At 45.1% G+C, this 26425-nt stretch overlaps 1 protein-coding gene across 11 annotated transcripts in view; it reads right to left on the bottom strand.

The window, feature by feature from the left end:
• The window catches only part of FOXP1 (forkhead box P1), a 376121-nt gene that overhangs the window by 263584 nt on the left and 86112 nt on the right, over positions 1 to 26425 (bottom strand). The window lies entirely within an intron of this gene.

Here is a 26425-nt window from a genome sequence, read left to right on the forward strand (position 1 = left end):
GTCAAGGAAGCAGAAATCTCATGGGTAAAGTAGTATTAGTTGTCCACTCTTAGCGCTGGCATCTACAGACTGATCGGTTTGCCCACCATTGGTCAACACTACAAGTCAATTTGGAACTGATATTTCACCTCTCTTTCTATCACTAAAGTGGCAAATATGGAGTTTTGACACTGAATCAGTGTGCTAATGTGGTAAGGTGACTGGCTTCTGGGAGAGAAGAAAGCAAAAGGGACTCAAAAGGGGATGCAGGGAGAAAGAAGCATTTCATTTCAAAAATAAGAACATTCTGATCGTGTTGGGAGCAGGAACAAAAAACAAAGGATAGGGGAAACCACAATTAGTTTGTGAAATGCTGCTTTAAAGTCATTAAATTGAACGTGTCCAAACAGGACTTTTGGTTATCCCAGACTTTTGGACAATAGTATTTTTCCTAGCCTGTTAGCAATGATAAAGGTCTGGATTAAACAGGAAGACAGGAAATTCAAAGTTAGCTTAAACTCTATTCATAAAAGAGGATGGGCTTACCAGTTCAGATAAAGTAAGGTAATAATTAAAAAAATAAAATAAAACAAACCAAAAAAACTTATGCCAAAAATCTTACAGGAGATTTGCAAAAAGGCTGGTTTATTTCTTATTCTTTTTTAATCTTCTTTCAAACTTCTCGTGCTGTACTGACTTTAGTTGAAACCAGCATCACAGTAAGCTGCAAAACCAGGAAAGTGTCCCAACCATGACGAACCTGGATTCTTCAAATAAAACCAATTTCATGAAATTTTAACTTAATTCTCAGATCACAAAAACTGTATATGCACACTTTAAATGCTTATTAGAAGCTATTCTCTGAACATTTCACGTCTTTCCTTTCAACTCCCCATCAACCACCTGTCAGGTCTAAATATTTCAAGCAAGACATAAAATAGTCAGTGTAAGTGTAAAGACTCCTAAAATAAACAGGGGCAAAAGAGATATTGGAACTATTATTCCACCTCCCAGCCTGAATATCTTGACTTCTGTGAGTTTGTGTCTGAGAAAGCAATGAGAGACAGGGAAAGGTGTTCTTCCTCGCCTGCCTTCAGAAGTGCCATATCACTATTAATTATTAGCTATTAATCTCTTCACTATTAACAGTGTGCATCACTATTAATTATTAACAGTATTACATCTGAGGTAAAAGCAAGTGTGTACCACACTTTCAATTGCAAATAGGCCATGCCTCAAAACACGTAATAATCCAGCACGGACAAGTACAGCTGGCCACAAGTGAAATGACAGCGGCAAACAGCCCGTCGCACACGTACCGAGCCACGGGGAGGACCACGTGCCAGCAGAAAGGCCGCCGTGCTGCCGAAGGGGCGGCGGAAAGCAGCCATAGCTACGGATGACTGTACAACAAACACGAAAACGAAAAAAGCAAAGAGACGGCGCTGCGCGGACGGGAAAAGCATTGTGACAGCGTTCCCGTGGGACAGGGGTTGGCTACGGCGCCTCCGAAAACACATCCAAGCTGCTCAGTGCAAAAGTTCAGAGGCAGAGAACAAATTATTTCCTCCGTAACTGCCCTTTCTTAGGCTTTGCCCCTCACTTCCCCGCAGCCAGCACTCAGTACTGACACGCGTTCTCGACAAGGGCTTTCCGTGCACTCCTCCTCCCTTAGGAGCATCCACCCGCTCTGGAAGGAGATGCGTATCCCCAGCTTCTGCAGGCGAATGTACGTGACCCGGTCCTCAGCCGGACTTTGATGGAATTACGCTGATTTACACTGATACCTTGCCAGCACCACAGCCAGGCTTACTGATCTTCCACCACACTTTTGTTATCGTCAGTCGCCTCAGTAACTCCTTTCATAAGCCTGAGCTTTTTAGACTGAATACGATCTTGAGCTGTTTTCACGGAATGCAAGGTTTTGAAGTCATCCACTACATTTCGGCATAATTGTTTCCTTTAAACACCCATTGTAATGCCATAAGCAATTCTGAACTTTTGATGCTGTTTAAATTCAAACATGAATTTGTACACAACAATAAAACAGGCAGCTAATTTGTCATGCTCCTATGAGCAACTGTGTCACTCACACCAAGAACCACTGACTGTGGTGTTCGGAGCTTTCGTTCCTATTTCACATCACTCAATTGAGCCTTCTGCAGAAAAGCTTTTAACAACCACATCTGGTCTTTAATAAATCACTGCACTTTGTCTTCCTGCCAAAACTCCTCCTTTATCTAACTTACATCTTCATGATGAGATAGGAAATCACACATTATGGTGGTGACAAACAATTGTAATTATGTCATTAGTAGCCATTTAGTCTACAAAGGTTCTCAAAAAGGAAATATAATGCACAATAAGAAATATAGGATAATACATTGATCACAGTTCTAATCCGCTTTTTACTTCACAAGTGTAAAAAGCTGGCATAATTCACGGGCACAGCAGGCAGTAATAGTATACCACTTTATGAACTATGCAGCTATTTTATTCCCCTATCTACTTAAAAATAAAAAAGCTTTTAATAGCTTGATTTAGACATAAAAGTTATTTATGATGCTTCACTGATTATAATATTTATTTTTTTAAACTTTCCATGAAAGTGATTCTTTCTGCGATGTGAAGAAATGAATGTTATCAAAAATCTCACTAAAGAGCAATTATGTTAGCGAAGAAAAAGCAAGGAAGAAACTTCGGTATTGGAAAGAATTTAGGATACTCATGTCTGTACCCTTTATGGCTTGGAAAGCAGTATGCCACAAATAGAAATAGCTGTTTTATCATTTAGGAATTTTCTAAAAGCAATTAAAATATAAACATGGGAAGTTTAAGAGTTCACTCAGAACAAAGGTGTCATTTTAAACAAGCTCAGTTGCTAGAACACGAGGCGCAACCCAAAGCAGGCCACACTGACCGGCTCCACCAGTGACTTTGTCGTTTGGGCTCAAATCTGGAGGGTGTTTTTGGAGCAAATCTCCCTATAGCCGTCACTTAGCACACTGATTCACACCACGGAGCAGTCTCAGAAAACCTTAACCAGACTCCTTTCACATGACACCAAACTGGCTCTGCAAGTGCACTTATGGGCTCCAGCTGCTAATGGGCTTTCAATCAGCAGGGCCAGATTAAGCCTGGTCCAGTGTGAAACCCCTGAAACATAGATGCCACGGGCTCAGGTCTACGGCACCAGTTGCTTCACTCCGCGGATCCACTCCTTTCGCACTGTATTGCTGAGTAATGTAGACATAGCCCAAGAAAGCACCCCACTGGAAAAGATAATCAGTTTTGCCTCCTTACATTTGTGTAATCAGTCCAATGATGAGATTTATTTAGGTTTCAAACCAATCACTCCTCACTTTGCAATGTATGCTTCCCAAAGAAACACACAGACATTTACTCTTAGCTTATCTTTTCCCCTCCAATAAAAACTGAGGTTGTGCCCTACTAGCTAGAAGATAACACAAGTTTTGCCATTTTTCGGAAAGATCAGATTTCCAGCAGGTTGTTGTATTTTGGCAACCAGCTCTCCAAATCCCTCTGGTGTTAAACAAACACATTCATCCACAAGCACCCGTAACACAGTAATGCCTTCTGAAACCATGTTCTTCTGTATTAACCAGAAGAGAGGCCCAATTCTTCTGTGTTTGTGAAAATTAACTGCATGAAGGAAGCCAAAGAATTGTATTTAATTAACACACAGCACTATCACATTAGTGCCTCTGCAAGAGTTAGTGCCCCAAATTCTTGCAGTTGACATTCTGGAAAGCTTCTCTCTCAATCTCTTAAATCTTCTGCTGCCTGGTGTATTCCCCACCCCCTCATCCCGCCAAAGGAAAACCATCTCTCAAGATATCCAGACACCCACTCCTGCTTTCGTTCTTGGTTTGCTACAGTCTCCACCATTTCCTGTTAACCATGACTGCAAAACTTCACCTACTTCTAGCTGGCTTCCTGGTGAGTCCCACTCCTCTCCTCACCTGGCTGAGGTACCTGCAGCACTCAGGATTCACACCAGAAGTAGCTGATTTGCAGAATAACCTGGAGGAATCAAAGTCTGTACCAAATCCATCCCTCACCTATCAAACTGCAGAGGCATTCTGGATTAAATGAATACAACGACACGGTCTGGATGCAAGAGCTACAGCTCTTTCACCATCGGCTCCGGCAACATTCACACAGATCGAAAGGGTAGCTGCCCATACTTCCAAAAAACCCTGAAACAGTACTTGAGGTGGTTATCACACCCATTTTGTGTTCACATGCCAAGCAGTGAAAATATATTTAGTATTGCAATTTTTCAGAGTCGAGAGAAAAACTATGCCTCTGTCCAAAGGAAGTGAAGTATCTGACATTACGTGGTACTTACCGAGACGAAAATAATTACTCACGGTGAGAGAGACGCTTCAAATCACGCAGGTTATACGCTGCAGGCCATGGGATAGGGGCCCACAGCAATGAACGCTCCCGGCCGGGCGCGCGGGGAAAACTTCGGATGAGGGTTGTTCACGAGAGAGGCCAAAACAAAAGGACTTTCTTTGTGTGAACAAAGATGACAGGTCTTTAAGCGAAAATTATGTGCTAGCCCCTGGAAAGCTCTTCCACACTAAAACCACAGAACGAGCCCTTGCCCTTGGGCCTGCTATGTTGCAACAGCGTGGAGCCTGGAGCTAGTCAACCAGGTCACAAGGCTAAAAGCATTTCTACCTTCCCCAGCCAAGAAAACCACTTCCCGGTGGTACCTTTTATCTCAGCCTAGCTGCAGCACTCCCCACCCTTTCTCTACAAACAAACAACATTAACCCTTCCCTCTTAGGGATCTCTGTCCCAAGGCTCGACAAGAAGCAGCAGCTAGTCTGAGACGAAAGGACGGAGGCGAGGCGGGAGAAGAGGGCAGGCAGGCAGAAAGCCGGCAGTCGGACACCGGCAGAGCTTGCTGCTGTCTACCTGCGAGCAGAATTTGGCTGAAGGGGGGAAGCTTCATGCACTTGCAGCACACCTAACTGTTGGTTACGGCACGTAGGCGGGATGTCTCTCCCACAGATCTACGAGCAAGGGTGGAAGAAAGGCACTGACCACCTCGAACGTAGGAATTCATCTCTGGAAGCCTTTGACCTAAACCAGAAGGGGCAAAAAAAAAAGGGGGGGGGGGGAAATGCTCCATCCTCATTTTTTGTCCTTCAATCTTTTCCTTTCCTGCAAACTTAAATAAAAGTAACAGTGCATGGAAGCAGGAGGGAACTGCTCAAACTGCCCGTTCTGTTCTGAACCACCTACAAACATCTTGCCTGGAAAAATAGAAAGTGAGCAAACAGTCACCACTGGAAAACAGGAAGATTTAAAGACAAACCCTTTTAAGTTACCAACACGGTGGTTACAAATGTGCACCCACAGGAAAGCCCAGGCTGGATTTTTATCCATAAAAACTGATATGGTGACCTTTTGTTTACATTTACGTACATGCACAAAGTGACAACACTGACTTTCTTTTGACCTAGCACAACAGAGTAGCTGACCGATAGTCAAACGCTATAGATGCTTTCCAAAAATGCCACAGATACCGACTAAAAGCATACATGCGCAAATAAGGAAAGCCTGGCTAAAATTCTCCCCCTCCCACAGAAAAAAAGAGTTGGTCATAAATTGCTCAGTAACAAAAAATTTAACATTACACTTCAGAAGAGCTGCATTTTTCCCTTTACCTTAGGAATCTAAATATAGACAGGGTGAGGAGCACAGCCAGCTCCACAGCGCTCTCCTGGACTGATCCCCCAACCCAACTTCCAAATATTTTATTATATTTTGCACTCTCTTGAAGGGAAGGAAGAATAACTGTATCGACACTGCTTGCTCCTCCAAGGCGCTGGAGCTTTCTTAAATAAGCTAGAAAAAGTAGTAAGAAGTGAAGGTCTTCATGGCTTTACAGGAGTGTTCAGCCTCCTGCAAGAGAAACCTCTGGAGAAGCAAACTCCAGCAGGCCCCATCCAAGGGGAAGCTCTATCTCATCCCCGACTCCAGCACCCAGGACCCGTCTCTTTTCTACATAAGTCACCAGGAAAAGCACCGACACTCTTAACGCTTCCCAGGCTTAGCTAAAGAATTCAAATGAAGGTCTCGTTCACACAGAAAATCTAGTCTCTGTTTAGCTAGTCTCACCTTGCAACTGAAACTGCCCGGTGAACCTGACTGACAGGTCAGATAAATTACATTATGCCCAGGACAGCACCTTCGATGCTCCTTTGAATATCTTATCACTGCCAGTTTCCAATTTACTTGTTGATATAGGTGACTGCTCTGACATTTTTCAACCTTGCATGTACTGTTTTACTCTTCAAAAGGGAACCGAAACCCAAGATCTTTTAAGACAGCACTTATTTCTTACTTGTTGCTTTGCAGCACTCTCTGATCTTTTTCAAGACCCCTGGATCATCAGATGTTCCACTCATGGCCTTGAAAACTAGTTTCTGGCATGTGGATCACATCTTCAGGTAGAAAAGACTGCACTTACCAAATCTCGTTTTGTGGGTCACCATAAATGTAGTTCTCTATACGCCAGGAGAAGAGAGGGCATTCAGAGAACTTGTGTTAAAAGGAACACTTTGCAGGAAGGAAGCTGATTTAATTATAAAACTGCAATCAAGAAATAAAGACAAGACTACCTCAAGGTTTGTCCGTCTAATCCAGTGCAATCAATTCGAGTTTTAACAAAAACCTAAATGAACCAGCAGTTAAGTGACCACGGGGACGTTCTTTACTAAGCATCCATTGTAACGTATACACCTACTTAGTAACCCTCTATCTCATAGTGTCTTGAAAACGGGTAAGAGAGAATCACCCTGATAGCAGCACTGAAATACAGCTGCCCAGAGGGCCTCGTCAAGGAGCCCCGTGGGGCAGCACCGGGCAGGGGCTAACGGTGGCCACCACGAGGCTCTGCTGATGTTTAACCGCAGGCCATCACCCGCGTGGCTCAGGCGTACCTCAGGCACATGCCATGCACATCCAGAGGTCACCGGGCATCTTCAGGCTTGAAAATCCTACAGTCACAGTAAAACAGATGAAAACACAAGAACCTCATCTGCACTGGCCTTCATCTTTCCTCAGGGCTATACGTATAGCTCAGTCATCCAAGGACCATCTGCACTGGTGGTTTTCATTCAATTAAAACGTGCAGGAAAAGGGGCCCCAAGAAAGCACTATGCCCTCAAGGAGCTCAGGATTTTCTTTCTGTGCGTTTGCAGGGGGCATCCCTACCTTTATGTGGATTTATAACAGACTGTTTGCAGTGTTCGCTGTGCCTCAGCAGGAGACCTTGCTCTCCTCTAACAACAGTACCTATTATATGACCTCCAGCCACAGAGAAGGAAGCCGACGCCACCCACGTATCTCACAGGCACGACCAGTCCAACGTCAGCAACTACCCGGGAACGGACTCTTACCAACGCTGTGGAGGCGACAGATCCTGCAGCTTGTTACTAATGTCCCCATCAAATTCATCAACGTGTTGGACTTAATGTATATAGTCATCAGTGCAGTAAAATCATAGATCTACGAAGTTACACTCTGTGCACTGTTTAATGCTTCCTGAAGATCAGTATTAGGGGCACCAGCTTAGCGAAAGAATTGGCCAAGTTTCTAAAAATAAAAAGCCATTAAGTACCAAAAGGAAGCATAATTGTTGACCTTAAATATTCAAGTAAAATCCACAGTAAATAACAATAATTTGCTTGAATTATTATTCCATACAGTGTGTTCACAGAAATCCAGCATACAATTTTCAAGAAATTGCAGGCAAATTAATTGTACACTTCCACCTTTTATGCTTCACTCACCTAGGAGAAGAATAACATCTTACCACATGTTGAGTAACCTATACATATTTCAAAGGAATCTAATCAATAGTATCAACTGAATTCGAGATTAGATTAAACATGGACAAAGTGATCAAAAAAAGCTTGTAACACCTCGAGTCTTCAAATCCATTTTTGCCACCTGGTTGTCAACATGCCACCTTAAATAAGCATGCATTACAGAGCAGCTACCTCCCAAGCCCAAGTCAGTGCTTCTTTTGAGACATTCAAATGCACCCACAAAATAAAAGGTGCCACAGAAGCCGTAAAACCAGTGACCCAACTTGCAGCTACGCCACCAAAAACCAAAGCCATCTGCTAGGGATGCCCGGTCTCCCGGCTGTAACATTGGACATGCCTGACCTCCCTCCCAAAAGGAAAACGGAGCCAGAAGTGCTGAACGGCAATAGGAAATCTGAATGCTGATCTCTGAAGTTTCTCCTTTAGTAAATAAACATTTCCAGAGGGGAGAAAAGTTATGTTGTTTGGGGTTTTTTTGATATTTCACCTCCAGTCTTCTTGCTGGATAAGGAAAGTTACCCCTGATTTCTGAGGGCTAGAAAATGTAAACTCGGTCTCTCTTTGCAGCAAACACGTTCACCAAGCCACTGTTTGCTATTACCCGCATGGAAATCAAAGGTCTAATGCAATAGTTAAGAAACTGAAAAACATTCATCTTTCCCCAACCCATCATTTTGGAGGTTATTGTAAAACTGAACACATGTGGAAAAGACCAAAATAACCTTTTTAGATAACCCTTTTTTTTTTTTTTTTTTTTTTGGTTTACTCCTGAAAATGAAATCAAGTTAATAATAATAGATCATCGTATTCATTAAGATTTTAAAAAGCATGCATGTTCTGAGACTCCAGGTACAGAGCTAAATTTCACACCACTAAACATACAGCACTTTTATTTGCGTTCCCATATGTAGCATCAGTCCGTGACATTCAGCACTCGGTATACACAATTTTATTCTCTCCTGGCCATGACTTTGATACAGTGACTCATTACTGCTGTCAGATCATAAACACCAGCGAAACAGTCCCAGAAAAGAAAGAAAAAAAAAATCTACATGTGAACACTTCCCACTGGCTTTAGTGCACTATAGGAAAAGGATCAGAGTCATCTGGATGCTCCTACAAGAATTACCCGTCTCACTACAATCGCTTCGTTATGTGCTTTCCGCCGCTGCCTGTGTACATCCCATTCTTCACGGCACCCCGCGATTTAAGGGTCTCCTTTGAGAACCTCAGCTTGATCACTGTCCTTTTCTTCCCGTCGGGAAAGGGAGCAGTCAAGCAGGGATCAGACGGGCTGCTACTGACTCTCTTCCCCACCACTACATTACACGCAATTATAACGGCTCCCAGCAGTGCGCCGTATACGGCGCGGGGCCGGCGGGGCCCCCTTTATAAAGCTGTTCTGCACAACCGCCTGCAAATTGGCGGTACTGACACGTACGAGAGTGAGGTGGGTTTTCAGCTCGGCCAAAAGAATGAATGCGTATGGTGTAGTGCAAAAGTAAATTTGAAATTGCTTTGACTTTTCTTTTCTTTTTTTTTTTTTTTTTTAAGTATTTAAAAAAAATCAACACTAAAAAGCAGCACTGTTGTCAATATTAGATTATTTTCTGTGCCACTTATCTAAAAATTTCAGGAAGCAAAACATGTCGGGTAACCAATCCATAACACAGCCAAACTATTTCAAATTATTGTTTAAAACACAAACAAAATAAAGCCTTCAGTTTGGGAATAAGCCACTTCTCATTATGTCGGGTAAAGGGAATAGGAATATCAGGCTCCTGACACCGTTTAAAGGTCTGGGCCTAATCTTGGGACCCGGCACGATGAAATGCCCTTTGTTTCACACACACCTGATATTCTGTGAAGTTCGAGGGACCACTGAGCTTTTCAAGGTGCTTCAGGGATGGAGAAACCCAGTTTCTGACTCTCTTTGGCTCAGGAAGAAAATCAGAGCTTTATGCTTCAATTCTATCCCTTAGTTTAGTTGACTCTCAAGAACTCAAAAAACATTTTTTTTCTGTATTTCTGTTATGAAGGATGACTTACATAGTTTTCTTCACCACTTTGGTTTTATCCACATCTGTGGCACTGGTACCTTTACAGGAGGAGCGATGTGACCTCATATACAAGAGAAGCTTTATGACTCTGTGAGGGGTAGGAAAAACAGGAGATGGAGGAAGCTTTTTCCACTCAAATTCACTGGGCCCTTCTAGCTCCTTGAAAAACAAGGACATGACCTCCTCTCCGGTGGAACAGAATAATTAACTGCCTTCTTATTGCCCGGTTATTTAATAGGATTTGTGTAGAACCTGCTTCATCCGTAAAAACAGTTTACAAGTACAATGGCTCTGGTCTGCCTTGGAAACCAAGTCAGGAATAGATATTAACTTTACACCTTTTGTTAAATCTCCTTATTTAACATTCGAAATCCTTTCAAAGAAGATAAAAGTGCAAAGCAAATTGATACCTACACGTTTGATTTCACCTGACTGGTGACCTGCCTGGGCAAAAGAGCCTGACCTGAAATGCTTTCAGGACCAATAAGACCTTCTAATCCACTGCTGGACAAACGAGGAACAAAAACCATCTGATCCCAAAGCTATACGCATCTGTGCACAACAGCTTATAACCATAAACACCAGCCTGGCATCGCTATAACCCCCAGGTGGGAATGGGACAGGAGGAGGGAGGCTTCAATGCATCACAAATTTGCCTGTAGAGCAAAATGAGGCTGCAACTGAGGCAGAGGCAGGCTTTGGCAGTTCTAACGTAAGCTGGTGTTGAGACGGCAACCGGAAAAAAGGACCAGCAGCATGAACATCAGCCCAGGGTAGTACTGCAAATCGAGGGATACTGGAACGCCAGGTTAGATGGCTGGAGCAGACCAAAGCCCTCACTACGACGAGGCGGGCTAGCCAGATTTAAGAGAAACACGTCTACCTACCTGGGTTACAATTACACCTGCATTTCTCTGTTGAGACAGACTAGCAAATATATCTGTTATGCAGCTATTCTTGAGAATGTCTTATAGATGACTGTCTCTTCATCAGCTTCTCATGTTGAGCAACCAAAGGAGATACTGTGATTCTTATCACTTTTCACATTAGACTTCACATAGTCTTTGAGAAGATAAACAGACAAGCTGTATGTTCTGTAACATTTGCTTTAGAGGTTTCAGTGGTAAAATGTTTGAAACTGTTTCAAAACTAAACTGATGTATTGTCTGAACATTTTCCCAAAATAACCGAGACGTTCAAAGCCTGTTGCATTTACTGTACAGTCGTGGCTACGCACATCTGCTGAGGAGCACTGCCCTTCGCACACCGCTTGGAATTGTCTCATCACAGCCTTTCTGCTCGAGCCACCAAAAGGCTCCTAAAATGTCAGAATTTGCTTATTCCTTTGGGGGAGGAGGGGTGCACTACTTGTAATATAGAGAAAGCCACACTGTTTCTCAGCTGTCTAACATGCAAAATCCTCAATCAGCTGCAAACCTCTAGAATCCATTTCCAGCCCGGCTCCGTGGCTGGCTTCAGCATAAGGCGTAGCAAACTTCTGGGGAAAAACAACATGTTTGAAAAAATACGGGGAGCTCATGTTACCAGCCTCATTGACCTCGCTGCACCACCTAAAGCCATGTCACACCGATATTGCAATAGGTCCCTGCCGGGGATCACGCGGATGAGGAGGTCAGAGGATTTCCTGACTTCTCTGCTGTCCACTCTACGCGGGTATGGCCAACCGCACGCAAGCTCGGCTGCAAGGGCGCTCCAACAAGCAAAGTGGAACAAAATGCTCACAAGAGAAAAATGAGTAAACCGGTTCACCTCACCACGGCCCTGTCCTTAACGGAGTCTCCCACTCCAGGATTGTTTTCAGACATTTTACATGAAAAAAAAATCAAGAAATATTTTTTCCTTGTACAGCTTCTTACAAAAAAATGCATTGACAGGTCATGACCTGGCAATCAAGACAGCCAGCTGATGGCCGGGGGGGCTGGACCTCGCGGTGCCAGGTGTCAGCACCCGTCCCACCACGTGCTCCTGCCCTTATCCCAAGGGCAAAGAGGAGACGACACCTCCCATACCTGCTGAGCCCTTTAAGGCAGGCAACAACAGCATCTCCCTGGGGATGCAGCCAGTGACAAGGACCAGGACGTGCACTGAGCTGTATCGGTGCTCAGCCCAACCGAGACGGCAACGACGCCTCAGCGCCGCTGAAGAGGGACCCACGAAGGAGCGCCTGCCATCCCGCGCCGTGCCCCAGAGCCCGCCGCTTCCCCAGAGTGCTCTCTGCTCTCGCGCTTGAAGCATCAGTAAATACCAAGTTTCATTCTTTCACATTTGAAACTTCTTTCATTCTTGTTTAGGCTTTTTGGAGAGGTTGGGGGAAAATTAGGGACTGTCCACAAGTGAAAGTAATACTTTGTAGTTTCGTTATTTACACATCTGAAGACCGCATGGAGTCTGCTAGGCGTTTGCTTCTAACGCAAACCCTGAAAATGCAAACTTTATGGGCATTTTTTATTTTGCTTTTTAACTGGAGTTCACATTCAGTTAAACCTCTTTAAATCAAAGTGGTTCTGAACTGTTTACATTTAATTTTAACTTTTCTTCTCAGCTCTACAAATAAGAATACTAATCTTAGCTCTGCTCCCTGAGGGTTACATGAGCACACTCCAGGCTTTCTGTGCCCCCTCCCTTCTTCCCCGTCTTTCTTTCTTCCCCTCCCCTACTTTTTTTTTTTTTTGGCCACAACAGAAAGTTTCTGGACTGAATGAGCATGTGGTTTGATCAACCCTCTCACTCCATATTAGGGATAAAATACACCAGCCGGACTGTTTGCAGAAACTGTCCAAAACACACAAAGACTGGGGATGAGAAATGCAATCCAGCACACTGTTCTCACTCCCTATTTCTAAATAGTCAGTTTAAAATAATTTTATTTATTCAAAGCACACTTACACAAGAAGAAGAAAATTCTCATGGTCTTTAGTCCATTTTTACTCATTTTCTACTCAGGTGAACACCTACAGATTTCCAGTCACTGACATCAGCAGGAATTTTGCCTTAGGAATGAGCAAAAAGGGAATTAAAATAAACACAGAGGCTTTCATTCTGTGTACATGAATCATTATGATTAAAACCAAGCTTGTTTAAAGCAAAAACTTCCTCCAGGAATGTTCATTCAGCCATGCTGAACATATGTAATAAATTTTTTAGATTTGTTTGTCCCCGTTTAAGTGTGAAATTTAATAATATTTCTATATGGTATCAAATGTATGTAATTAAATATATAAGATATCCAATGTAGCCAACTTAGCATTACAAACCACTCCAACTTGTGCGTTTTCCTTTCCTGCTGTTGCTCCAACCATGTAATCTCAGAGAGAATTTAATTTCCTTTCTCCATTTTTTTTTCCTTTAAGAAAATGCACGTGCTAAAAATCTTGCTTTTAAATGCTTCAATTAAACTTTGAAGTCTCAGTCGTAGGTAGGTGAGCAGAACGAGGGGTGTCACGGGGTGAGAGCCGAAACGCGCGGCTCTCGCTGCAGCTACTGTTTGGCTGGAGGCAGTCAGAGAGCCGCCGCACATCTGCTCCCACTGCAACCAGTACAGCACACCGACGAGGGGAGACACTTATTTCTTTCTATTCTGCAGGAACCCTCGAATTAACAGAGCGCAAATATTGCACAGGCTCTGAAGTCTGCTACTTGGAGAATATTGCTTTTCACTTCCCCAGTTTTCTCCTTTTGCTGAAAGACTTTCTCGTCAGGAAAATGTTCCCTGGGAAAACATGTTAAATTTCTTTTCTGCTTTTCATTATGAAAGAACTGCTCGTCTGAGAGTAGAAGAGGAACAAGAGAGCATGTTTTGCAAAAATAAAGTTAAGCATATCTAAATAGTGCTGAGGAGCATCTTTTAGATTCTCTTTAATACTATTTAGTAAGTTACATAAGCGCAGTCTTGGGTAGAAACTTCACTGAGAACTATAAACCCGATCCAAATACATAAGTCAAAAGAAAACTTTTTCTATGAAATTCAGTGGGTTCTGGGTCAGGTATTTTGCATGTCAAGTGTCACAGTTCAAAATGTTCTGATCCTTTTACTAGGAAATTAAGAGGGAGAAAAGTCGCTTTCTATTTCTAACAACTCAAATAGCTGAATAATTTTTCCTGAAACAACCAAGGAAAAAAAATAACACCTTTAGTGGGAGGCCAGCTTTGGAAAATAGCAGCTCAAGATACGAATACTGGGCACAAACACAACGGTGCAAATGAAACAGCTTTAATGGAAACCGCGTTGCAAACTGATCTAGGGCATTCACTAAATGCGACAGGTATGCTGTCGACTACAGCAACGGCTGCTGTGGCACTAAATGAAAAATAACCCCTTTATGGTCCTCACCTGCAAAGGGTAAACAAAAATGCTGAAAGCGCTTCAGCTACAGCATCTCTAAGAACATCACATTTGTGCTCACCTTGAGTCCAAATTTAAAGAAATTGCGTGTCATTACTGGAACCTAAAGGACGATTTCACATGGTAGCAAGCTGAAAGCGCCTGCACATATTCTCTTAAGCACAAACGTAACACGAAACATGGCAGAGTAAAGGTTAAGTAGCATTTGACTGATTTTTACCTCATGGGAACTATAATTTACACGCTGCGTTCATCCAAGGTAAGAGGGTTCAAATGGCACAAATTAAAAGCCTGCAGTTTCCTACTTCTGTTTTTAACATATCATATTGATACACAGCCAGTTTTTAAAGTGATAAAAGGTTTCTATCAAAATATCAAACAGCAAGAAGATGCAGTGCTCCCACACTGTCAGCATCGCTGTGTTTTACTGCATCCTTCCTTGATCCTTATAACCACCGCCGATGATTATAGAGCAGTAGCAGCCTATCTATACCCCAAAAGGACAAATTAATCTTTCAGACACCCACCTCTTACAAGCGAATCATAAATAGAAATTTCCAGTAAATGAAATAATTAATGCTGATTAAAAAAAAAAAAAAATCAGTGGTGGTATCAAGCAGCTACGTGAAGCCTGCCCACCACGAGCCGCTGACCGCCGCGGACGTCCCTCCGGCAGGGCCCGGCCTGAGCTCGGATGGGAGCATTTTGCTGAGGACCGATCACACTATTCTGCTTCTGGCTACGCTGCCCACAAAACCAGCTGGCACAGCCCCAGCTCCTTGGCAAGCTGCGCTTTTACCACTGCTCCCAGTAAAACAGGGGCGATCATGAGGCCCCGAGACAAGGACGTTAAGGTAAATGCACTGAACTTCACTGCAAGGTCGCCCCTGGTTTCCGAGGCAAGCGAAGACGGCCCAGAGCTCCCAGTCCCCTCCGCTGCACGCAGTGGGCTATCCGACAGCCCTGGTCACGAAAGAGCTGGATAGAGAAGGCAAAATGGAGATTTGAGAAGCAGGGACCCGCGCGGCATCTCCTTCTGGCTGGAGGTGATGTGCGCTTTCGCCCGGCGAGACGGCTCTCCCTGGTGCTACCACGGACGGTCAGACACGTGCCAGGACACGAGCCCCACGGGCACCCGGGGACAACCTCCAGAAGCGTCCCAGGCTTTCGGGAGCCCACAGTTAATGAAAACACCCCAGCAGGACCACGTCGCTATCAAAGACCTTTCCGAAAACGGGACTAAGATGTCCTGGAAGATGGCACTGCCAGAAGTCTGCAGAGCAGCTAACTACCCCTGCAAGCAATTACTTGGCAAACTGCACAAGCCTTTTTTTTTTTTTTTTTTTTTTTTTTTTTTTTTTTGCAGGCAGTCATCAGCGGACTCAGGGCATCACAAAACCAAACACAGATACTATTGCAACAGTCATTGCCAAAAAACGAGAATGATTTCTATCAGCAAGGCTGGGAGATGTTCAGCAGAGCCTTGGCAGAACGCCTGCTCCCCAGGGCTACTGCCCTCGGGGCCGCGCACGGGCCCCGTAACGCGCCCCTCAACGCGGGGTTTCTGAGCGGATCCTGGATCCGGCCACCTTCCTTCGCCGGGTTCACGCCAAGCAGAGCGCAAGCGCCGCGGAAAAGTGGGAAACGCCGCTCTTTCTGGGTCTGTCGCGCGCCTGTCCCGCGGGTGGTTGGCTGGGGCAATCCCACTCCGGCGCTCGTGTTGACAGAAAATATGTGCTGAGAATTTCAGCGTTCAGGATGTTCTTTAGTCATTCTGGTGATCTGATGTGGCACAGGAAATATTAGTGCACATTCTGTGTTTTCAGTCACCCTCACCTCGCCATTCTTACACAGAGACAACAGAAAGAGGCAAATCACCGAGACTGAAATTATGAGCAATCTGACAAAAGTCAGGGTTGGGGGAGGAAGGTGATAAAGACTCAGCCAAATGTTAAACTATTAGTTCATAGTCTGATATTTTAATTTCCATTCCACTCTTATTAAGACCTACCTCCAAATTAAGAGTTTGCTTCACAAAAGGTCTTGCTGGCGGCTCCGGGCAGAGCCGGCGCTCACAGGCCCCTCATCTTTCCCGGCAGGCTCATCTCAGCGCCACTAATCTTAGAGGCTTTCGATACCTTGGCTGCAAATTTAATATAAAATTACATAAAGATATGCTATCTTTCACCTACTGATTAAAATTCATGCCACCAACTATGACAACTGGAGATCTTAGTGCTCTTTTCACAGGACGATGACTACTTGGGTCAAACGGTATTTTGATTAATTACGTATCGAGACCAAAACTGTCACTCCGTCGGGTTGGGTAGTGCTCCTTCCTCTCCTCATCAGCACATCCCCGGCGCTGCCTTCCCAGCGCGGGATAAAGCTGTTCTCCCGCTGGCACGAGCGCCGGCGTACAGCGGTTCCTGCCGCCATACACTCCTCCGCACCGCCAGCAGGGAACTGACCACCACATACGCTATTTTCCCCACTTCATTTCTGCAATACACGTTACCGAAGGTGGTCGTAACCTTTCACTACACAGAACTGGCACAGTGCTCTAGATCCTTTACATTAATTAAATGCCTATTTCTGAGTTTTCTTACAACATGCAAGGCTCCAGCTAAGGCAGCTCAGCAGCTTCAACAAAAAAAAAAAAGCATGAAGTTAACTGCACATCTTTCATTTAATACAGTAAAATATATTGTTGCAAAATCTACTAAAATCCAGTACAGGACAGAGTTGCACCACATTTTTTTCTAGCAAGTGCTTTGAAAACCCTTTACGTCTAACACCAAAGTTCAAAAATGATGTATTAAAAGTTTGCACAGTTTCCAAAAATAAACAGCACACCATCCTCTGGCCTCAGACCCATCTGCCTGTTCAGCTTGGGGAAGACGCCGACCTAGTCACGAAGCGCTTGCTCCAGCGCGCATCGGCACCGCGGCCCCGACACGCCGTCCCTGCCGCCTTCCCAGCTCCCGCAGGAGCAGGTGACGTTAATTGGGACCGAAACCCTGGGCCACCACGAATGGAGCCAAAAGCTTGCAGGGAGGTGAGGACAAGCGGCCCTCGAAAACCAAGGCCGCGCATCCAGAGCCCTCCGCCGGCTGGGGGGAGGCGAAGGGCCCTCCGAACGACAGCGCGTTTCTGGATCGCCGTAGGTTAGCCTAATCCATTTGTGTTCCCACCAAATTAAGGACACAGAACGCAGACGGCGTGCCAGTGAAAAAATATGGCAACAGCAAAAGTTTACAAATTTAATTTGCGATTGTTGTAGCAAAACAGCTCAGTCCACTCCTTCAGTTTTGGAAAGTAATCAGCTTGTGCTAGAGGAAGTTACCAGATCCTAGGCAGGAATATTATAATGCAGTCTTATTTCATCAGAGGTTCAGACCAGTTTTTCCGTTAAGGAGAAGTGGCTGTTGCGAGTGAGGCAATGCTGCCGGTTACAATATTAAGGACTCGCGCTCTCACCAGTATGAGAATACTTGGAAAGATAACGCGAGAGAAGAGCTCACGGGCCAAACTGCACTTGGAAAGCGACGCTGGTGTAAACCCCAGGGAAGCCCTGAAGAGCTGCTCCACTGCTGAAGATGACCCCCCCAAGCCGAACTGCTGACTCCGGGCTACAGCCCCCGAAAAACAGGAGTTTTAATAACCTACAAATAAAGGGTTAAGTCAAGCTTCCAGTCCCCTGGTTTAAGCTGCACGGAGAGCACTCCCTGCCCAAATTACAGCAGTGCATACATCCAGCAGATGCCGTTTAGACAGGGGCTTTCCTTGCCCCGAGGTACAGTTCAGTTTGTCCATTCTACTGTGCAATTACAGAATCAATAAAACATCCCTTTGAAACTCCCTGGACTAGTGCCGACACGCAGACAGTAGTCAAGCTGACATTTTTTGCTGTTTCCGTTATTACTACCGTCAAGCCTTCTGAGAAGCAAGACATCAAAACCCAGTCGCTGCAAAGCAAAGAAGGGGGGAAGAAAAAAATGTAGAACTGAGGTTTTGTTCACAATATCACATTGCTCTCTGTGCAATCGCACAGCACCAGACATACCTGCAAACAAAATCTGCTCAAAATTGTCAAAATAGGCATTGGAAAACACAGCGCCTTTCTGAACAGCACGTGTGCCCCACCCTCCTCCGCTTCAAACACATCAATTTCCCCTTTTCTGCTCTTTTTTTCAAGGGGGGGGGGAGGAACTGCTTTTAGCACCGCGCTTGATCTTAATGGCAAAGCCCTGATTCAGGGAGGAAAGGACCTGCTGAAAAGCAACCACCAAACTCCCTCTTGCTCGTATGCGCTCGCAAATGCGGCGTGAGATGTGGACTGTGTGTGTAAGTTGGGAGGTGGGGTTGAAATCTCGCCATCCATCTGTTTCTGAGCGTGTTGCCTAAAACACTGAAATAGAAACGGGAAGCTGAAGAATGCTAGGAGTGGAACCTCGCCGAACGCTATTTTGAAAAGAAAAATGCCGGAGCAGGACTACAAAGAGGGGGATATTGAATTAACATGTTCAGAGCTGGTCCTCCTCAACCCAGTGACTCAAAGGAGGTTTACATAACTGAGGACGTGCCCAGCAGAGAGGTCTCCTCTGCTGGTGAAACTCGAACTTTTCTTCCTAAAACAAGTAGCCAAATCTGCTCAAATAAATGGATGTTTTAAAACTGGAGGTCTTAAAAACACTTCCTGAAAACCTCATTAAATAATCTTCATCAGATGTTTATTTTCCCACTGGCTGTATTAATTACAAATTATTTAATCATTCATTTTGAACTCTAAAATCTGGCACGTACTGTCTGCATCCCGCATACCTACATTTCCAGAAAAAACATCTAAAATTCTTCCAAACTACTTCTTCTGTACTTGAAAAGCTATAAAAGTTGTAACTCTGGAAAATAAGTTGCCTTGTTTATTCTGCAAGCCAGGTCCAGCACAGGAAGCGACGCTGCAAGCTTTCCCAGCCTGACCTGCCGCAGCGACCACAAGCCAGATCTGGAAGGACCACCCTGGGAATAAGGAGCAATTCAGATTTCTTACCAGCTAATTCCTGCATCTCCCTTAGGCAGACATTACTAAGGGTACAAACTTCACACGGTGATTTCATGGGGGAAACTACTACTACCTTTATGCATTAATAACCCATTCAGAAACCTTTGCTAGTTAGAAGAAGAAGATGCAGATGAGTTACAAGGGTGCTCACCACCATATCTCAGCAATATATGACTCGTAAATAGCTTTTCCATTTTATAAAGTTTCTGCAAACATAATTGTTCGAGCCTCTCCACTGTTCCTCAAAGGCTGCACACTGATTCAGATGTTTACAAATAGTAATTAAAGGATGAATAGTAAATATTTTTGTTCTGACAGACCTTAACATACAAATGTTGCAAGAAACTTAGAGAACAGAAGGAAATAGGCTTGCAACAGCGTAGTGAGAGGGGTAAGGACCATCGCACCTATTTCGGACATGGACAAGGAAGCCCAAGCAACGTGCCCGTTACCGCACAAGGTGGCTCAATGAAAAACATAATCCAACTCTCCCAAGTTCAGTTGTTACTTTAAAAATTGTACTTCCTTCCAGAGGATGCTCACCTGTCTTCTATATTGATCATATGCCAAATGACAATTCATTTGGAGAACAACTTATTTTGAAGGGGTTTCACATTTAGTTATGCACACAAGGAGGAGGGAGGATGTCTCATGCTCAGACTGCGCCTCGGGACATATCATATCTTTTCCCCAAACCAGTTCTCTTTGCGGTGTAAGATCACGGGTGTGCTAACTGTAAAAATTCGTTTTAAAGCGTCTGAAGTGGAAGATAATGAGGTTGTGTCATCTGTACTGATATTCTGTACTGGAATGAGACCGCTGCTGCACCAAAGGAGGCTTTGGCTGAACACAAAGCAGTCAACGCAACAGAAACTGAGAGGATCCTCAAGTCTAGCTTGTTAGGAAATAACAGGCTCACTCAGTTGGAGTGACCTAAAATGGCCTAGTTTTGACTCTTTCTCCTCTATCTCCTCCATCAGAGGATTCAAAGGGAAACAGCAATTCTACCTTCATTGCTGTCGCATAACTGCAACATGACTATTCTCTGTCATAAAAGAAAAACTAGTTGTGGGTGCCTGCATGCTGATAGATCACTTTTGCTTTAGAGTATATCATGTCAATCAAAAGTAAATTCCTTATGCTCTCATCACAGTAGCTTGCAACCAAGCAATACAAAAAATCTCGTTTGAGTTCAACCAGTCATGTGTTCAAAGGCTTCCCAATCTGCTCCGTCTCTGGCATCGGCATCAGACAGAGAAGAGGCAGCAGAAGAGACCGCAAAAAAAAAAAAAAAACCCAAAAAGAACAAAACCCAAATCACTAGCTGGGCAAAGGAGAAAGGCCTCTAAACCAAAATAAAAATATGGATTAAAATGTGTGTTGGACTAGAAGGATATACAGCAGGTTGAAATGTGCTTTATCTTCCTCACTGGTGAGGAAAGACCTCTATAACTCACCACGGGCTTTGATCACTCGTGAGCTATCAGCTATTTCTTCGCTGCTTGAGTAAATATAAGTCATTCACAGCTGAAACATAATTTCTCTCTCTTTCCCCTGCCACTATATGTTGTGTGTGAATATGTCTTGTATATAGGCACACTAACACACTGTGCTGTTCAAATACACATCAGAGTTCACCAGATGGTGGGGATTGCCAGACACTCCGCGTTGCCATGAGTTAGGAGCCATGGCGTAGCTCATGAATGATGCGTCTGAGCTGTAAGTGCACGCTGCATCGCTGCGTTACCCCTACCGACGGAAAACTCTTCTCTTGCCTTACTCTATTCAACCTGCACTGGTTTATGGTCGTAAGACTTAAAGGATTGTTGGGCATTTTGTTTGCTCCTCGCGGAGACAGTGCTCTGAAGAAGTCGTTTTCCTCTGTGGGCTACGGTATAGCCACACCGTGCACACAGGATTATATACACGGGTTCATAAAACTGCGTCCACAGTCCAGCGCCCATTTTTGGTTCCTCACAATTTTAAATCTAACCTCCGCAAAACAAAGGTGTTTTACCAAAAAAATTCAAGGTTTTAGGAGGCAATTATCTTCATTATGCATAGGAAAAATACATGAGATGGGAGTTAAGGCTTTGCATACGGGCCTAGGCACGTATTCGGGCATTAAGATACTTGGGCAATAAATTATGTGAGCATAGGCTGGTAAGGATGTGAATGTTGGGTGAATTGGCAATTTCCTAGTCTTTAATTAATGATGGTGTTGAGAAGGAATGTGGCCTTCCTTCTAAATTAACAATGCCTTTTAATCAGCAAGCGCATCTGCCTGCTGCAAGCAGAAGGTAGCTCTGGGCTTGCAAAGAAAGGAGCCGCAGTCTCCAGAAAAAAGCTGGAAACCTGGCAGTGAGCTTGTGGTCCTGCCAGACCCTCTCCACCACACCTTCGGCAGAGCCCACACGGTGCTCGAGAACGGCTTTGTCCCCCCAGCCGACGCCGGACCCTCGCCGACAGCCAGCCCCACGCCAGGCCCTCCGTCACTGCTGGCCACTGTGACAAAAAATGGGGGGAAAGTCCTCTTTTGCACCTTAACGATATTAAAAAAAAGTAGCTCCCTGCAGAAATTGGTCTAAATGCTAAAACAAGAGGCTGTTTCATGCTTTCTCTACAACTGCTTCCAAGGGAGCGCCTGGTTATCCCTCACCGACCGGAGGACGCAGCAGAAAGCTATTTGGTAACCTGGTAAACCATTCTCAGAAAAGAGTCATTTTAGTACCGCTTTGACAATCTAGTCCTGCAAAACACATCCTGCTCATCTATACACCAAGCACAATTCTCCTTTTTCCTCTCTAGCCCTCCACAATTCCCATTTCACAGGCTGAAGTGCGCTGAACAAAATCGGTTTCTGCGCCGTGGATACACAGAAGACAGACTTAGTTTTAAAGGTCAGGGTCACAGTCTTACCTAAGCATAAAACCTTGGCACGACCTAGTGGTTTTAAAACGTTAAGAAAAAAAAAAATGAGAGTTGCAAGCAGCAGTTGTTATTTTAAGGTTTTACCAAGGATGGGATGCCTGCGAGGGTTAGGGCTTCAGCTCCAGTTAAGCACACACGCTTGCTATCCAAAATGTCTTTGAACTGCTAAAATCCCTGAAGGTTATCAGATTGGGTTGAATATGGACTAAGATTTTTCAACTCCTCCCCTTTTATCTGCAAATACCACGAGAGCTCTCTAACACCGTAAGTCAAATCGTTTCCTGCCTTGGCCGGGAATCGCTTAGGCAAGCGCTGGAGGCCACGAGAAGCAGCCTGGTCGGGGCCCGGAGGCAGCCGAAGGCACCGTCAACCAGCCCCTGCGCCCGGGCCGGCTTCACCCGGCGTGCTGCAGCACGACCAAGCCCGGCTACCTGCAAGCACGGCACATTTCCGACTTCCAGACAACTTTTTTAGGCCAGCAGGAATATCATCTCCCAGCCCTTCACCCTAAAGCTCCGTTCCCAGCAGAGGTGACCCCACCGAAGTCCTCCAGATGCTGGAAACCCTCCCCGTACCAGAGCGCTGACAAACCAAGTCCCATTCCCCGGCTCACGTTAAGTATCAGTGAGTTGTAAAAAGCCAAACCCTACCGGTGTTCGGGCCCTACCGTTTGACAACGGACATTTCGCTTCCAGCCAGAAGCCTCTTCACATGGAAGCAGAAAACAGGGAATCAAAAAGACCTCCATCTGCAGGAAATGTGCCCGCTGGGAGCCACACAGGCACGGAGTAGGCTGTTCCTGGGTACCTGCTACTAAAAGTAAGGACCTGGCTTTATTTCCTTGTTGATGTTGATATAACCTAAGGAGCAGAAATAGATGAATCCAGGAAATCTTGGGAACAGAAGACCCATACAGCAGACGCGCACATCCTACACACCCTGCAACATCCTTAATGGCACTTCTCGCTCGAGGAACGGAGCGACGCTTTATATTTCCAAATGCTAGAATATATGGAGGCATGGAAGCACAAGTGCACAAAGCAGTAACAGGAAAAACAATAATGCTGTGGTCCTGACTGGAAAGACTGTCACTCTGAAAAATACCCATCCAGAAAATTAAAATAAAAATGCATGCAAATTGCATACCCATGGAAAGTCCAGAATTTAATTCAGCCTAATGAGGACAAGTGGGAAAAAAGAAATGAGACCCAGTTTGATTTTATGATGCTTGTCTTTTTGTTTAGGCTTTTTTTTTTTGAGGCATATATTTCTATTTTCTTTAATTATTTTTTAAATTATCAGCTAGGTCCTGAATACTTTGAGGTCCTTCATTTCTTGCCTTCACAGCCTGTCAACATCAGACAGATTTTTTTTTTGTTTTGTTTATTAAGAAGCTATTTATAATTCTGAACACAACAAATACCAAACTAAAGCCATTATTTCACCTTTAAAGAGAGAGAATGTTTTACCCCTTTTAGAGCACCTCAGTTTCGGTGGTTTTTTTTTTCCCAGCTAGACTTGCCATGAGTAGGCTCTTCCACAGCGAGATTTTCAAAGCTCCTTAAGGTAGTTTTTGAGGCCAACAAGGAAAGGACCTCAGAGATCTTGCCAGCAGGGTACAAAAAGCTGGGGTAAGGCTGAGAAAAGCCAAGCCCTGGCTTGGGAGGAAGGAAGGGGTCTGCAGCACGTGGCGGGCGCTCGAGTTCAAACCCACCGGCAGAAGAGGCAACCTGGACACTCGACTCCAGGTTTCCACCCTAACGACATCTCCTGTCCATCACTTCATTAAATGGCACGTGCAATGCCATCAGCGAGGGAGGCTCACGAATGCAGCAGCCGCGCCAGCGGTCCTCCGCGTCTGCAGCAATACAGCGTACTACCCGATGCAGCGCATGTACCGGCCATAAAGTTATCGAGGCAGTTGTTTCGCTCGCCTGGATGCTGCCTACGACCATGGCCTCTGGATGCAAATTACTGGCTTTTATAGGTTCCTAAAAACACTGCGCAGTGTCTACTGAACAATGTGGGAGTTGTAGAGAGGGCCCGATGATAGCAATGATGTAATTAAAAGCTGTGAGTGTGGGGAAAAAGAAAAAATGCATTAGATTCCTTCTTCCAGACAGAAAAACGGGCAAAAATGTACTTCTTAAAAATAGTTCAAGAGAAAATGTCAAAGTAAATAAATAAAAAACCCTATATTCACTCCTCCCCCCATCCCTCAAGTTTCAAATCTCTTCCCATGAAGGAAAACGTACAGACTGCAGCACATCTCTAAGCCGTATATATTTTCTCTATCTAGAAAAAGCGAGATAGAGAACCGCTCCCTATCTAATCGCCGGCCCAGCCTGGCAGCAACAGCAGTTACTGTCGCCGCCGGGGAGCTATACGAAATGCGGCGGCAGCGGCCGGGGCCGATATGCGAGGGGGGCGGCGAGCGCTCGGCCAGAGGACACATCCCACCGGACGTCCCTCCGCGAGGCCACGGCGTGACCGAAGCCGGGCACCGTGTGGGCAAAACCAAGAGTCCGGCCAAAGGACAACCGGAGCAGCAGGCACCGGCGCGCTGGCACAGCCCCAGATGCCCGACGGACGCGGCGGCGGAGCCACGACCCGAGGTCCTAACCCAGGACTCTGCACAGGGCTGACGGCCCTCCTCTTCCACCGGTGAGGGACGAACCCACCCAAGAGGGGATCCTCCAAAGTCCACAGCGGGTGAAATAAGTCTCAATTCAGGCAGAAAGGGCAGAGGGAAACTCTGCATCCAGATGCAGAGCAAGCCTCAAGCCCCAGGACCTTTCTGCAAATGCAATTCTGGATTAACATTTATTCAATAGTAAAACTTACTGGGGGGGGGAGGGGGATTTCTGTCTCATCTCCCCATCCTCCCCCTCCAAAAAATTACAACAACATCAACTGGCAGTACTTCTGGCACCGAATTCAGCGGCCCACATTAACCATAGCTTGCAGCATATGTACCCAGCCTACTTCCCTATTTTAAATGCATAACGATTATAGTTGTGTTTGAACACATCTGGATATGAGCTAGTCCTGAGAGCTGCCTGTGCCCAATACAGGAACTTCCTATGATGGCACATTAGCAGCGCGCTCCAAGTACAGGCATGCTGCACAACGTTTCTCCAAGCCTTAGCTGTGGCCTCAGACAATCAAGGAGCATTTTTTTCTTTTCCCTCTCTTGTTTCTTTTCTTCTTTTTTTTTCTTCTTTTTCTTTCTTTCTTTTTTTTTTTTTTTTTTTTTTTTTTTTTGGAGAAATGATCAAACCGGGGGTGGGGACAGAACATCCTGCGTGAAACCGCATCCTGAACAAGCATCACCACGATTCACTGTAAATAAATACTCTCTCCTTGCAGCACTTCCGTCAACTGTCACTGCCTTGGCTCCAATCACCTTTCAAGTCCAAACAGGAAAGCAGAGAAAAGCGAGTGAGATGGCAGATATGAGGTTTAATTTGCTTTTCACTGCAGTTTTCATTGGTGGTGCGCTTCCAATTCGCCGGCATTGCCAGCTGCCTGGAATCACTCCTGGACCCAGTTTTTTCCTGTTAACCTTCATAATTGTATTATTATGGGCGAGCCCACAAACTGTGCTACAAAAAGCTGTAAAAAGTGCAGCTTCTACCCTTTATTTGATAAGCAACCAGATTCAAACCCTGCTGCTGCAGACAGAAAGGCAACCGAGATTTACTAAAGATGTTTCTTCACCTATGTTTTACATAACGCAAGATGTGGCTCTTTTAAAAAGACGTGTACATGGGGGGAGGTGAAGGGATTACAGGATGAAATAAGTTTGACCTCAATTTCCCTGAAAACTTATGAAAACATATATATAAATTTGGAAAAATCAAAGATGCGAGGGGAGAGGAACGGCGGGCAGGAGAGCACAGGCGAAGGCTGCATGTGCCCGTCAGCCCTGCCGGGGTGGGCACGCTGCACAGCCCGCGTTTTTAGTCTGAGAGGCTGATGGGGAAGAAGAAAAGAAGAAGAGGAGGAGGAGGAGGAAGGAGGAGGAGGAGGAAGGAGGAGGAGGAGGAGGAGCAGCCTCTCGTGCGCACCCCCTCGTGGGCACCGGGCCGGCGTCGGAGGCAGAGCACAGCCACAGAGGGCCGGCACTTAGGAAGGAGGGAAAGAGTAGTTTGCA

The sequence above is a fragment of the Dromaius novaehollandiae genome, chromosome 12, assembly GCF_036370855.1.
Source record: "Dromaius novaehollandiae isolate bDroNov1 chromosome 12, bDroNov1.hap1, whole genome shotgun sequence".
NCBI classification, from domain to species: Eukaryota; Metazoa; Chordata; class Aves; order Casuariiformes; family Dromaiidae; genus Dromaius; species Dromaius novaehollandiae.